The sequence below is a fragment of the Triturus cristatus genome, chromosome 11 (assembly GCF_964204655.1).
Source record: "Triturus cristatus chromosome 11, aTriCri1.1, whole genome shotgun sequence".
In the NCBI taxonomy this organism is placed as follows: Eukaryota; Metazoa; Chordata; class Amphibia; order Caudata; family Salamandridae; genus Triturus; species Triturus cristatus.
Genome location: NC_140594.1, coordinates 944,523,962 through 944,536,358, shown reverse-complemented (window position 1 = coordinate 944,536,358; position 12,397 = coordinate 944,523,962).

Genomic DNA, 12,397 nt, shown 5'->3' with positions numbered 1-12,397 from the left:
GGGGTCGGGGCGTACATACACGGGTGGGGGTTCGGGGCATACATACACTGCTGGGGTGGGGGTTCGGTGCGTACATACACGGGTGGGGGTTCGGGGCGTACATACATGGGTGGGGGTACGGGCCGTACTTCCACGGGTGGGGGTACGGTCCGTACATACCCCTACCCACGCTCTGCGTGCCTGGGTACGGCCCGTACCCATGCCTTTGGTGGGTGGGTACGGTGCGTCCCCCCATTGTTGCGGTGCCGTGGGGTCCGCACCGTACACAGGCCTTGGGGGCGTGGCTACGGGTCGTACCACGCGTACCCCTACATGACCCCAGCAATGCTGGTACGAGCCGTACCAAGGCCTTTCTGACGTGGGTACGGGCCGTACCGCCATTGATGGAGTGACGTAGGGGGACGCGTGGTACGTTCCGTACCCACGCTCTTGCGGCCTGGGTAGGGTACGTACCGGTTCGCGTGACCATCCACGTCCGTTGTGGCGGACGCTTGCGTTGCTGGCCTCGCCCCCACCCCCTGGGAGTGACCAGGCCCTGATGGTCAGGTATGTCCAGGCCATGTGTGATTTGGTACCATGTGTTGGTGTTGTGTGTCCTGCCCCTGCCCCCCCCTTTGCCCCTGGTTGTTGTGCTGACCTTCTGCGGCGTCTGCGTCGATTCCTGTACGCCAGGTGGACTGCTAGGAGGGCAGGGATGGCACGTAGGTTCGGGTCCATGTCTGTTCGTCGCGTCCAGCTGCTCCTTGCGTGTGTCGTCCTGATTTCCCGGCAGTTTTTGGCAGCCGGTAAATATTTTCCGTGCGGGATGACGTCGGTTCGAATCGTACTTCCTGGTTCGTGAAACGTAGGCTGGATGCGTACCGACGTCAGGTCGGCGCTTTTCAGGATCGGAATTGTGTTTCGATTCTTAAAATTAGGATTTTTCTCAATTTAGTAGTCCTAAGTTTAGACTTAGGACTACTAAATTGAGAAAAATCCTAATTTTAAGAATTTCGGTATTCACAGAAGGCATTTAGGAGTCCTAAAGTTAGGAGTCCTAACTATACTACTACTAAACTGAGAAAAATCCTAATTTTAAGACTTTCGGTAGTCACAGGAGGCATTTAGGAGTCCTAAAGTTTCGGTGTTTTGTTCGATTCGTATGGAAATGGTGTTTCCGTAGGAATCGTACTTGCATTTTCGGATGGATTTCGCACCGGGTACGAGTCGGACGGAGAAAAGGCTCCGTCCGACGGTTCGTACCGGGTTTTTACCGGATCGGAATTGGCACCTTAATTGGGATCAGCAATATATTCTGAGGAAGGTGTTGGCTTTAACCTGTGGCCTACCGAAACGCGTCGATGCTTTAACAAAAAAAGAAAATCGGATAAAATCTATGACAGTATGGGTTGTGTCATATATGTAATGTAATCATATTTCTATTGGGATCACAACCGATGAATCTTTGATTTAGTGATTTTCTTTGTTGAGTGGGAATAATTTCCCTCTTCGTTCTTCTTTTTCCCAATTCTTTTGTTTTTATGAATTATTCAATCATGTATTGATATTGATTTTCACTGTTGGTACTTTGTTTTATTGTGTGCCACTTCTTCATATGTATAATTCCAATTGATTTTAATTTGTTTATATGTTTGTGAAACTGTTTTCCAACTGTTTTTTAACTGATATGTACAACTGCTTGCTGGGTGGGATACTATTGTGACTTATTTTAATAAATGAATTATTGTACAGTTTGTTTGTTTCATTGAAGCCGATTCTTGCCCTGCCATTTGGTTAAAAAAAAAATTATTGTAAGTTTTATGTGTTTGAATGATTGTTGGCATATATAGATCCAAGGGAGATCTTCCTTTTTTTGACTAACGGCACCCTCAAAAGCTGCAGCTGTTGCGGCAACCAACATGTGTCTGTGTGTAGATGGACATTGCACACTGTTCCGCACACCATGCCACATGTGGTATCGGATGTGAGGTGCACATGTATGCATGGGACACGGAGTAGCGTGACAAGGACATGTCTGCATCCTCACAATGATTGTGTGGTGAGTCATGACATGTGCACCTTCATGGCAAGGTGTGTGGGCTGTCCTAATGTAATGTCATGTGACCTGTGTCTCTAGTGTTCCGCTACCAGTCTCTGCAATCGGCATCCTACTTCTGCTGATGTGTGGGCGTATGTCACTCCTGTGTTGCGTCTGGCTGTTCACTTGCAATGGGACACAGCTATTCCCATGGCATGGCATGGGGCTGTTCTCAATCTCCGTGTGTAGCTGGGTCTTGGTAGGAGTCTCACCTGGCAGCCATACCTGTCCTGGGCATGTAGCACATACCTGACTCCCTATGTAGCATATGTGTATTGACAGATTAACATGTGCTCAGTACAAATGATTTGTTGTTGTGGTGCACTCACTCTTCCTTGTCACTTCCAAATTACTGCAGAGCGCCGCCTCTTCCCCGAGCAATGCCGGACTTGGCTGACATGCGGGAGAATGATCGGATCCGGTGCTACCGCTTCCCACGACGGTTGATTCTGGAGTTGACGGCGAGACTGGCACCACACCTGGAACCGCAGCACAGGTATCCTACGGCACTGACACCCCAGCTGAAGGTAATGGCAGCCCTACATTTTCTTGCCACGGGTACCTTTCAATATACCATATCTCATGTTGGTGGCATGTCCCAGAGCATGTTCTGCCGTGTGCTGCCTGATTTCTTAGAGGCCATGTTGATTCACCTGGATGACTTCATCAAGTTCCCAACCCCTGAACAGTTGACTGCGGTCAAGCGTGGATTCTATGCCCTGGGAGGGATGAGCCGAGTCCGGATGCCCCATGTCATTGGGTCCATAGATGGGACACATGTAGCTTTGGTACCACCACACGCACGGGAGGTAGCGTACCGCAATCGGAAGCACTACCACTCCATCAATGCCCTTGTGGTGTGTCAGTCCAACATGGTGATTTCACATGTCTGTGCTCGTTTTCCAGGATCAGCACACGATGCCTACATCATGAGGTGTAGCAGGATGCCTGAAATGATGATGCAGCTGCGCAACGAAAGAGCATGTGTTGTTGGTGGGTACAGTCTGTCTGTCATGTATTTTGCATAGCCTACCAGCACGACCGCTTCACCAGTTCTAACGATGTCCATGTGCTTTCCATGTAGGGGACACTGGCTATCCCAGCATGCCTTGGCTGCTCACACCTCTCCGCAACCCCATCACGCCGGCCCAGCTCCGCTACAACACCGCCCATGGCCGGACAAGGCGAGTGATAGAGAGGACGTTTGGCCTGCTGAAGAGCCGCTTTCGGTGCCTCCACAAGACCGGCGGCGCCCTCCCATATGCCCCTGCGAAGGTCTGCAAAATCTTCATGGTCTGCTGTATGCTGCACAACATGGCAGTTGAGAAAGCTGTGCCACTCATCCTGGATCAACATGACGAGGACCATCCACCCGTGGAGGACGAAGGGCTTGGCAATGGGGCTAGTGATGTGGAGGATGTGGAGCCGCAGGAGGACATCCGGACTCGACTCATACGCGACTTCTTTGCTTAGTGGTGAGTACCAGTGTCTGAGTGTGCACTCATTTGTCCCCGTGTGGCATGTGTTGTGATGTGTGTGTCCACCTGCATGTATGGCACGTGAGTCAGAGGTGTGTGTGGGTGTGTCACTGGAGTGATGGTGGCAGTGATGGTTGTATTTCCCCAGTCATAATTGTGACCTAGCATGTTGTCATCCATACATGTGTCGAGTAAATGCACATGCAAGTGGCTGTGCTTTTTGTGGCTGACTTCTTGTGTGTCTCTCTTCCCCAGGTACTTGCGCATGACGTCTGCTGGTTGCATTGTTGTGGCACTGCTATTCCTCATGGACACGTCATTGTGGGCTGACTCAGCGTTACAGGCACGGACACGTTTGGAAGTCTCCATAGGGTAAGGGATGCATCAGGGGTGTATTGGGTGTGGCAGTTGGTCACGATGTATGCACACTGCCCCTGTCGATGTTTGGTTCCTCTGCAGCCATGTAGCATCACCATGGGACACGACATGCAGCTGTTTACACCTGAATAGATGGTCTGACTGGTTGACAGTCATCAGTGATGGGATAGTGGATTGTGATGATGGCATCAATGTGTGTGACACTGCCCTCGGACACATACGGTTAGCATTGGCTTGACATGGTGTGGGACTTCCACATCAGCGGATCTATGGTGTATGGCAGGCTCTCCGTGTGCAGCTGTGGGTGTTTAGCTGTTAGCCGACGCTTGTGTGCCAGTTCCATGGCTATCACGCATTTGTGCTGCAGAAGGGGGGTGCCAGTGTAGGACCCACATGTTACTCCACAAGATGTGTTCATGTGTACTTCAAGTTGCCTCTGCAATCCCGAAAACATGACTAATAAAGGTGTCCCTATGCCTCCAAGGTGCCTCTTCTCAGTCAATGCTGGTGTGTTGCCACGGTGCATCCAGCATGTCTGGCATGGTATTCCCTGATTGTGGCTATGTGTCAATGTGTCGAGTAGCAAGATGCAAGCTGTGTGTGTGGGCTGAGACTGTGTAGTGGGCATGATGTCCATGAGTGTGTGGGTATTGTGACATGTGCCATCCCCATTCATCCAACGTTGGCCAGGCCCCCATTCTCTGCATCCACCGGACTCAAGCTTGCAGGACATGGTTCTGCCACCTGTCTACACATACCTGGGTGTCCCCCAGGACACTCCACATGATCCCTGACCTCTGCGCATGACTGTTGCTGTACTCAATGTGTCTGTCGGCACGGTTGTGCGGCCACCCCCTCAGCTGGTTGGGCCCATCACGGGTGTGTATGGTGCTCCATGTCTGTCTTGCCTAATACACTGTGACCCGTGTGTCCTGTGCCAGACTCAGGCCCCAGGGTGTGGATGGTTGAAGTCAAAAGATAACTCAGGCATGTTTAGACTTTACAAGACACATGTAAGGTAATAATGCAACCAGCAGGCATCTTCTCTTCATGGTGTTATTTTTTATTTTTGTGGGGGGGTGGGGGGGGGGGGGTATAACGTGAGGGGCTTTCCGGGAGTTTGGAATCCAAAGTTCAGTAGGGGAGTTGGTGTCCTTGCCATTGGGAATCCTCATAGTCCATGCCACAGTCTTTGTCAACATTGGTCAGACAGTGACCAGCAGGGCCATGTGGCAGAGAATGTCTCGTGATGCTGTGATGCTGTTGCTCCAGTGGGCCAGGTGCCAGGCCAGGTGTCCTGGGAGATGGTGATGTTGCGCCGACCCTCACGGTCTTTTCCGTGGACGACCCGCCCTCCTGCGGGGACCCTCAGAAGCAGGCCGTGACGACGTCTGGGATGCGCCATCGGATGTTTCCTCCTCCTCCTCCTCCTGATCCCTCCCTGTGGGTGGTGATGTTCTCTGCCTTCTGGCACAGGGAGGGTCGGCCATGTTGTCGGCCATCCGATGGAGTGTATTGTGAATTCCCGTGTACGCCGTCACGAGCTCAGCCTGTCCGTCCTCCATCCTCCGTTGGTGTTGCAGTAGACAGGCATGTAGCTCCGCATGTTGCTGGGCCTGCTGGGTCTTGATCCCCTCGAGGACGGACACAACCTGGGCCAGGCCCGTGGTATCCTGCCGGTATGTGTCCAGGATGTTGCGGACATGGGAAAATACCGGTTCCCCAGCCAACTGGTCAGGCTCGCGCCTCCGCCGTCCTCCACTCCCACCACCCCTGCCCACTTGCACCTGGCCTGCCCTTGTGGGTACATCGGGTCTCCGGGACCCCTGAGGGGTGGCATTGGCGTTGTCGGCTGCCTCCTCCTGGGTGCCCGGGACACCGTGTCCCTCCTGGCCAGCCTGGCTGCATTGTGGTGGTGGGGCAGGGATCCTGGGTGTCTCCTGGGATGTGGCAGGAGTGGGGGTGGTGGTTGGCACAGTTGTACCTGACGCAGGTGCTGCAGGTGGTTGGACACCAGAGGGGCCAGGTTGGTTGGGGTCGTCCACAGAGTGGTGAGAGTGGTCGCTGCCGGTGGGATCGGGCTCCTGCAGATCCGGGTCCTGTGAGTCTTCCCCCCCAGTGTTGGGGGGTGAACCACAACGTTGACCTGTGTGTGAGAGAGACAATGTTAATTTTGGTCCATGCAACATCCATGTTTCATCAGTTTCAAAGTTGGCACTTTTCCTCTTGAAATTAGGATCTGTCTTGCATTCCACTCACAGTGCACTTGTGCATGGGTGTGTCCCTTGGGCACCACTTTGGCCCCTTTAGCTATGTGTGGCACAGTCTCACTTGCTGCGTCAAGTGTGACTGCAGTCAGCAGTGGAGTGGGCAGGTGTGGCGGCCATGCATGGGCGCCTTCCGTGTAGCACTGTACATGTGCACATGGAGTGGATCCACACACTTATATGATGCAGGTAGCTGTTGTTGTGCTCGTGAACAGGTTGTGACATGGCCCTGTGTTTTGCCATGGAGAAGAGGGGGGGTTCTGGCACTGGCCAGCCTTGGCTACATGCACGCAGTCTACCTGCTGACGAGCAGACATTCCCACACGCCACACGGCTGATTTGCTCTCCCTGTGTCTCGCTCCCTCTCTGTCCCCCTCTCCCTCCCTCCGTGTGTCAGCCTCCTCCCTCTGTCCGTGTCCCTGTGTCTCCCTCCCTCTCTGTCCCCCTCTCCCTCCCTCTCTGCCCCCCTCTCCCTCCCTCTCTGTCCCCCTCTCCCTCCCTCCGTGTGTCAGCCTCCTCCCTCTGTCCGTGTCCCTGTGTCTCCCACCCTCTCTGTCCCCCTCTCCCTCCCTCTCTGTCCCCCTCTCCCTCCCTCCGTGTGTCAGCCTCCTCCCTCTGTCCGTGTCCCTGTGTCTCCCACCCTCTCTGTCCCCCTCTCCCTCCCTCTCTGTCCCCCTCTCCCTCCTTCCGTGTGTCAGCCTCCTCCCTCTGTCCCCCTCTCCCTCCCTCTCTGTCCCCCTCTCCCTCCCTCTGTGTCCCCCTCTCCCTCCCTCTGTGTGTCACCCTCTGTCACCTCAGGCCAGCTTCCTGGGCACACACTGTTAGCAGATCATTGAATGGCCCTTGGCTTGTTGAAGTGAGTTTGTTTCTGATCTCCAGGAACCCATTGGGTGTAGTGTCTGTGTGTGCGCTGCTGCTGTGGTGGTGTGTGCTGCCACTCTTTCACAGTGTTGGCTGTTCATTAGCTGCTGTCATGTGCGAAACAGTGCCTTCACCCCCATGTGTTGATGCAAGGCGTCCGCCATTTGCTGGCGAGTCTTTCCTGTGTGGGGACACACTGTTTGTCTGGCTGTGACCTAGGCCATATGGGCAGAGGGCATTGTTGTCTGCTTCTGAGTTGCACTATGTGAATTTTGGGTCCCACCCTCCCGCCATCCGGGTTACCGTGTCATGTGTTGGTGTCTTCTGTGGCCTGTGACTTGACATTGTCCAGCTGGGTGCATGGGGCATGGTGGCGGCAGTGGCATGTGCGTGTTCATGGAGTGTGGTTGAGTCATGCGATAGGTTGGGGTGGTTGCGTGCCTGTTAGTGATTTTGGTTGTGGATGACGTTCCCCCCATGTGAGGTGCGTAGTTTGTGTACTCACCCGGGTCTCGGAGTCCTTCTAATCCTTCGACTGCCTCCACCGGCTGTATGGCCATCACCCTCTCCTCCCAGGGCTGGTAGTGTACGGGTCTGCGGGAGGGCCCTCCTCCAGTGGCGTTGGCCTGGTTGTGTTCCTCCAGCATCTTGGCTCGGACCCTCCTCCGCAGATCGTACCACCTGGATTGGCATTCCTGCCTGGTCCTTCTGGTGTCCCCAACAGCATTCACAGCATCGATGATGGTCTGCCACATGGCTGTTTTTGCTGCCATGCTGGTGTTTCTGACCAATGTTCCAAAGAGCTGTGGCTCGACTCTGAGGATTTCATCGACAAGAACCTCCAACTCTCGGTTACTGAACTTTGGATTCTTGGTAGTGGGCATGGTGAGGGGTGTGGGTGTGGATGGTGGGGGGTGTGTGTGGATGGTGGGGGGGTGTGTGGATGGTTGTGGGTGTGTGGGTGTGCAGGTGTGTGTGTGTGTGAATGTGATGAGGGGGTGTTTGTGAAGGTGGTTGTGTGAAGGTGTGCAAGTGTAAGGTGTGGTGAAGCTTGTAGTAAGGTGCTGTAAGTTGTCTGTGGTGTCTGGCAGCAGTGAGTCTGTTGCAAAGGCTCATGGTTTGTGTGTGTGGGCCCTTTTTATTGGTCCATTGGTGGGTGTGGCTGTGTTTGAAGTTTGGGTGGGTGTGTTATAAGGAGTGGTGGTGTTTAGGGCCTCTGTTTGTTTTTGGCAGTTGCAGGTCAGTGTATGTGTTTTTTTAGTGATGGTTGGCCATGTTTAGTGGCTTTGTGCCATTCGAATAGTGTATTCTTGTGTTGTTTTGTTTTGTCCTGGTTGTGTACGTGCGTTTTGAGCGTGTGTACGGTGTGTACATGGGCCATTTGGTTGTACGGTGCTGTCCTTGTGTGTGGCTTGGTACGACTCGTACATGCGGTAGTGATGTTGGGGCCTGGTGTGCGCTCCGTACTTAGGAGGTTGTGTTGGGTGTGCGACTGGAACGTACTGGGGTGTACATAGACGGTGGTACGACATGTACAGGGGTGGGGGGGTGTACATAGACGGTGGTACGACACGTACAGGGGTGGGGGTACGACTCGAACGTACTGGGATGTAGGTACACGGGGGTATGACACGTACAGGGGTGGGGGTACGACTCGAACGTACTGGGGTGTAGGTACACGGGGGTACGACACATACAGGGGTGGGGGTACGACTCGAACGTACTGGGGTGTAGGTACGCGGTGGTACGACACGTACAGGGGTGGGGGTACGACTCGAACGTACTGGGGTGTAGGTACACGGGGGTACGACACGTACAGGGGTGGGGGTACGACTCGAACGTACTGGGGTGTAGGTACGCGGTGGTACGACACGTACAGGGGTGGGGGTACGACTCGAACGTACTGGGGTGTACATAGACGGTGGTACGACACGTACAGGGGTGGGGGTACGACTCGAACGTACTGGGGTGTACATAGACGGTGGAACGACACATACAGGGGTGGGGGGGTGTACATAGACAGTGGTACGACACGTACAGGGGTGGGGGTACGACTCGAACGTACTGGGGTGTACATAGACGGTGGTACGACACGTACAGGGGTGGGGGGGTGTACATTGACGGTGGTACGACACGTACAGGGGTGGGGGGGTGTACATAGACGGTGGTACGACACGTACAGGGGTGGGGGTACGACTCGAACGTACTGGGGTGTAGGTACACGGGGGTACGACACGTACAGGGGTGGGGGTACGACTCGAACATACTGGGGTGTAGGTACGCGGTGGTACGACACGTACAGGAATGGGGGTACGACTCGAACGTACTGGGGTGTAGGTACGCGGTGGTACGACACGTACAGGAGTGGGGGTACGACTCGAACGTACTGGGGTGTAGGTACACGGGGGTACAACACGTACAGGGGTGGGGGTACGACTCGAACGTACTGGGGTGTACATAGACGGTGGTACGACCCGTACAGGGGTGGGGGTACGACTCGAACATACTGGGGTGTACATAGACGGTGGTACGACACATACAGGGGTGGGGGTATGACTCGAACGTACTGGGGTGTAGGTACGCGGTGGTACGACACGTACAGGGGTGGGGGTACGACTCAAACGTACTGGGGTGTAGGTACGCGGTGGTACGACATGTACAGGGGTGGGGGTACGACTCGAACGTACTGGGGTGTAGGTACACGGGGGTACGACACGTACAGGGGCGGGGGTACGACTCGAACGTACTGGGGTGTACATAGACGGTGGTACGACACGTACAGGGGTGGGGGTACGACTCGAACGTACTGGGGTGTACATAGACGGTGGTACGACACGTACAGGGGTGGGGGGGTGTACATAGACGGTGGTACGACACGTACAGGGGTGGGGGTACGACTCGAACGTACTGGGGTGTACATACACGGGTGGGGGTTCGACACGTACACGGGTGTACATACAGGGGGGGTGTACATTCACGGGGAGTACGACTCGAACGTATGGGTGCTGGGGGGAGTGTTGGGCGCGTATGCGGGCACATGTCTCCATGGTTGCAATGGGAGTTCGGTGCGGACGGTGTTTTTACCATACGGTTGTGAGATCGGACGCACGGGTGGGATCGTGATTCCTCGGTCGGACTTCACTTTTCACGTTTGTACGGTAAATCGTCCGAGGACGTGTCGGACACATTTTCCGACCCGAGGACGTGTGGGGAATGATTCCCAATGCGGTTCGTATGGACTTTTTACCATGCGAATCGTGATTGCCAGTTGTACGATTCGTACGGTAAAAAGACCGGATACGAGTCGCACGGGGAATTTTTTTACAGGATCGTAATTGGCACCTAAATCTACCCTTTGGAGACAGGCTTCAACTGCTTCCCAACATGTGCGTATAATATTCCGATTAAAAAACTGCCTCAACAGTCTTTTACACTGTTCCATTAGGGCTGGGCAGCAGCAAACAATGTGACAAATGTCTTCGCTATAATAATTATAAAGATGACGTTAAGGGCCTCATTATGATGTGGACTAATCTTGTTGCCTGACATCGTCTTGGATTCAGGAACTCACCGACTCGCGGTCAGCGGTTCCGCCCGAATGATTACGATGCGACCGAACACTGTTCGGTCGGAGTCCCATTGTTCCCTATGGGAGCCTGTGTTATGCCCGACAACACAGGCTCCTATGGAAAAATGGTGTGTCTGTAAAACGCTGCACCCTGTCATGGGCACACCATTTTTACTGCCACACAGTGCAGGGTGTTACAGGTGGGTCCCTTAGGTACCCTCTCGGGCCCCAACCGGAGGCTGCATTATGAAGGGGGCCCTGTTAGGGACCCCAAAGTCACTTTCCCACAGCCTTTTCGTGTCGGACAGGCCGACTCGGACAGGCTATTGGAAATCGACATTGTAATCGGTCGGTCGGAAACACTGTCCGTAGAGGTGCATGATGCAGTTCCAACAGACACAAATACTACGAGAGTCAGTAGGAACCGATTCAGAATAACTACACACTTTAATTTCCGACCATGAACATCGGAATTGATCGGGTGGATTGTAAACCGACCAAGTCGGTCGGAAGGGTTACGACGTGGTCTAGGAAATTCCGACTGTCAGTGGGAGGCTTTCCGCCCGACATAGTAATGAGGCCCTAAGTCTCTTTAGACAGTCTCATCCAAGTCGGGAAATTAAAACGGATTTGCAAGTCTCCAAGCCGGAAGCACAGAAGCTTTAATTTTGGATTTAATCCATTCAACCCTCCCAGATATGTCTGGAATTTTAAGGGGCCATATGAACCGATAACCATCCACGCATGGGCTCTTTTAGCTAACACCTCTCTATCCTTAAAAGATGAAATCTTTTTGCCATTTCCATTAATAACTCAATTAAATACAGTTTGAGAAAGGGATATGTCCCAGAGTTCCTCTGCCTTAAACCTTAAAAGTGGCTAGGGTGTGGATAAAATATTAATGTGCTGCAATATTTCTAAGGTCACTTATTGCCATTCTACTAAGCATAGATCTTGTATCATTTTATAGCTTGTAACAAAATTTCAAATAGACTCCAAGGCTACTTACACTCTGGTGCCGATCACGATCCGGTAAAAACCGGGTACGAACCGTCGGACGGAGCATATTCTCCGTCCGACGCGTACCCGGTCGTCAAAATTTACAAACAAGGAATTACGATTCGCACGGAACACCATTTCCGTACGATTCGTAAAAAAGCCCGACCGAACAAAATAAACCTACCAATGCGATCCGGGAAAGCGCCGACCTGACGTCGGGACGCTCGCAGCCTGCCATTCACGAACCAGGAATCACGATTCGCACCGACGTCATCCCGCACGGTGAATATTTTCCGGCTGCCAAAAACTGCCGGGAAATCAGGACGACGCGAACAAGGACCACCAGTACGCGACGGACAGACAGGACGACGCGAACAAGGAGGACCAGTACGCGACAGGACGACGCGATCAAGGAGTACCAGTACGCGACGGACACACAGGACGACGCGATCAAGGAGGACCAGTACGCGACGGACACACAGGACGACGCAAACACGGAGGACCCGTACGCGACGGACAGACATGGACCCGAACCTACGTGTCATCCCGGCCCTCATAGCAGTCCACCTCCTCCACAGGTTACGACGCAGACGCCGCAGAAGGTCAGAATAACTAAGGGAGGGGGGAAAGTGGGGTGGGGTGGGGTGGGGGTGGCAGGACCAGGGCAGGCCACAAAACCCCCACCAAAGTCACACACCACACATGCCCAGGACATACCTGACACCCATGCCCTGGTCACTACGAGGGGGTGGGGGCGTGTCCAGCTAAG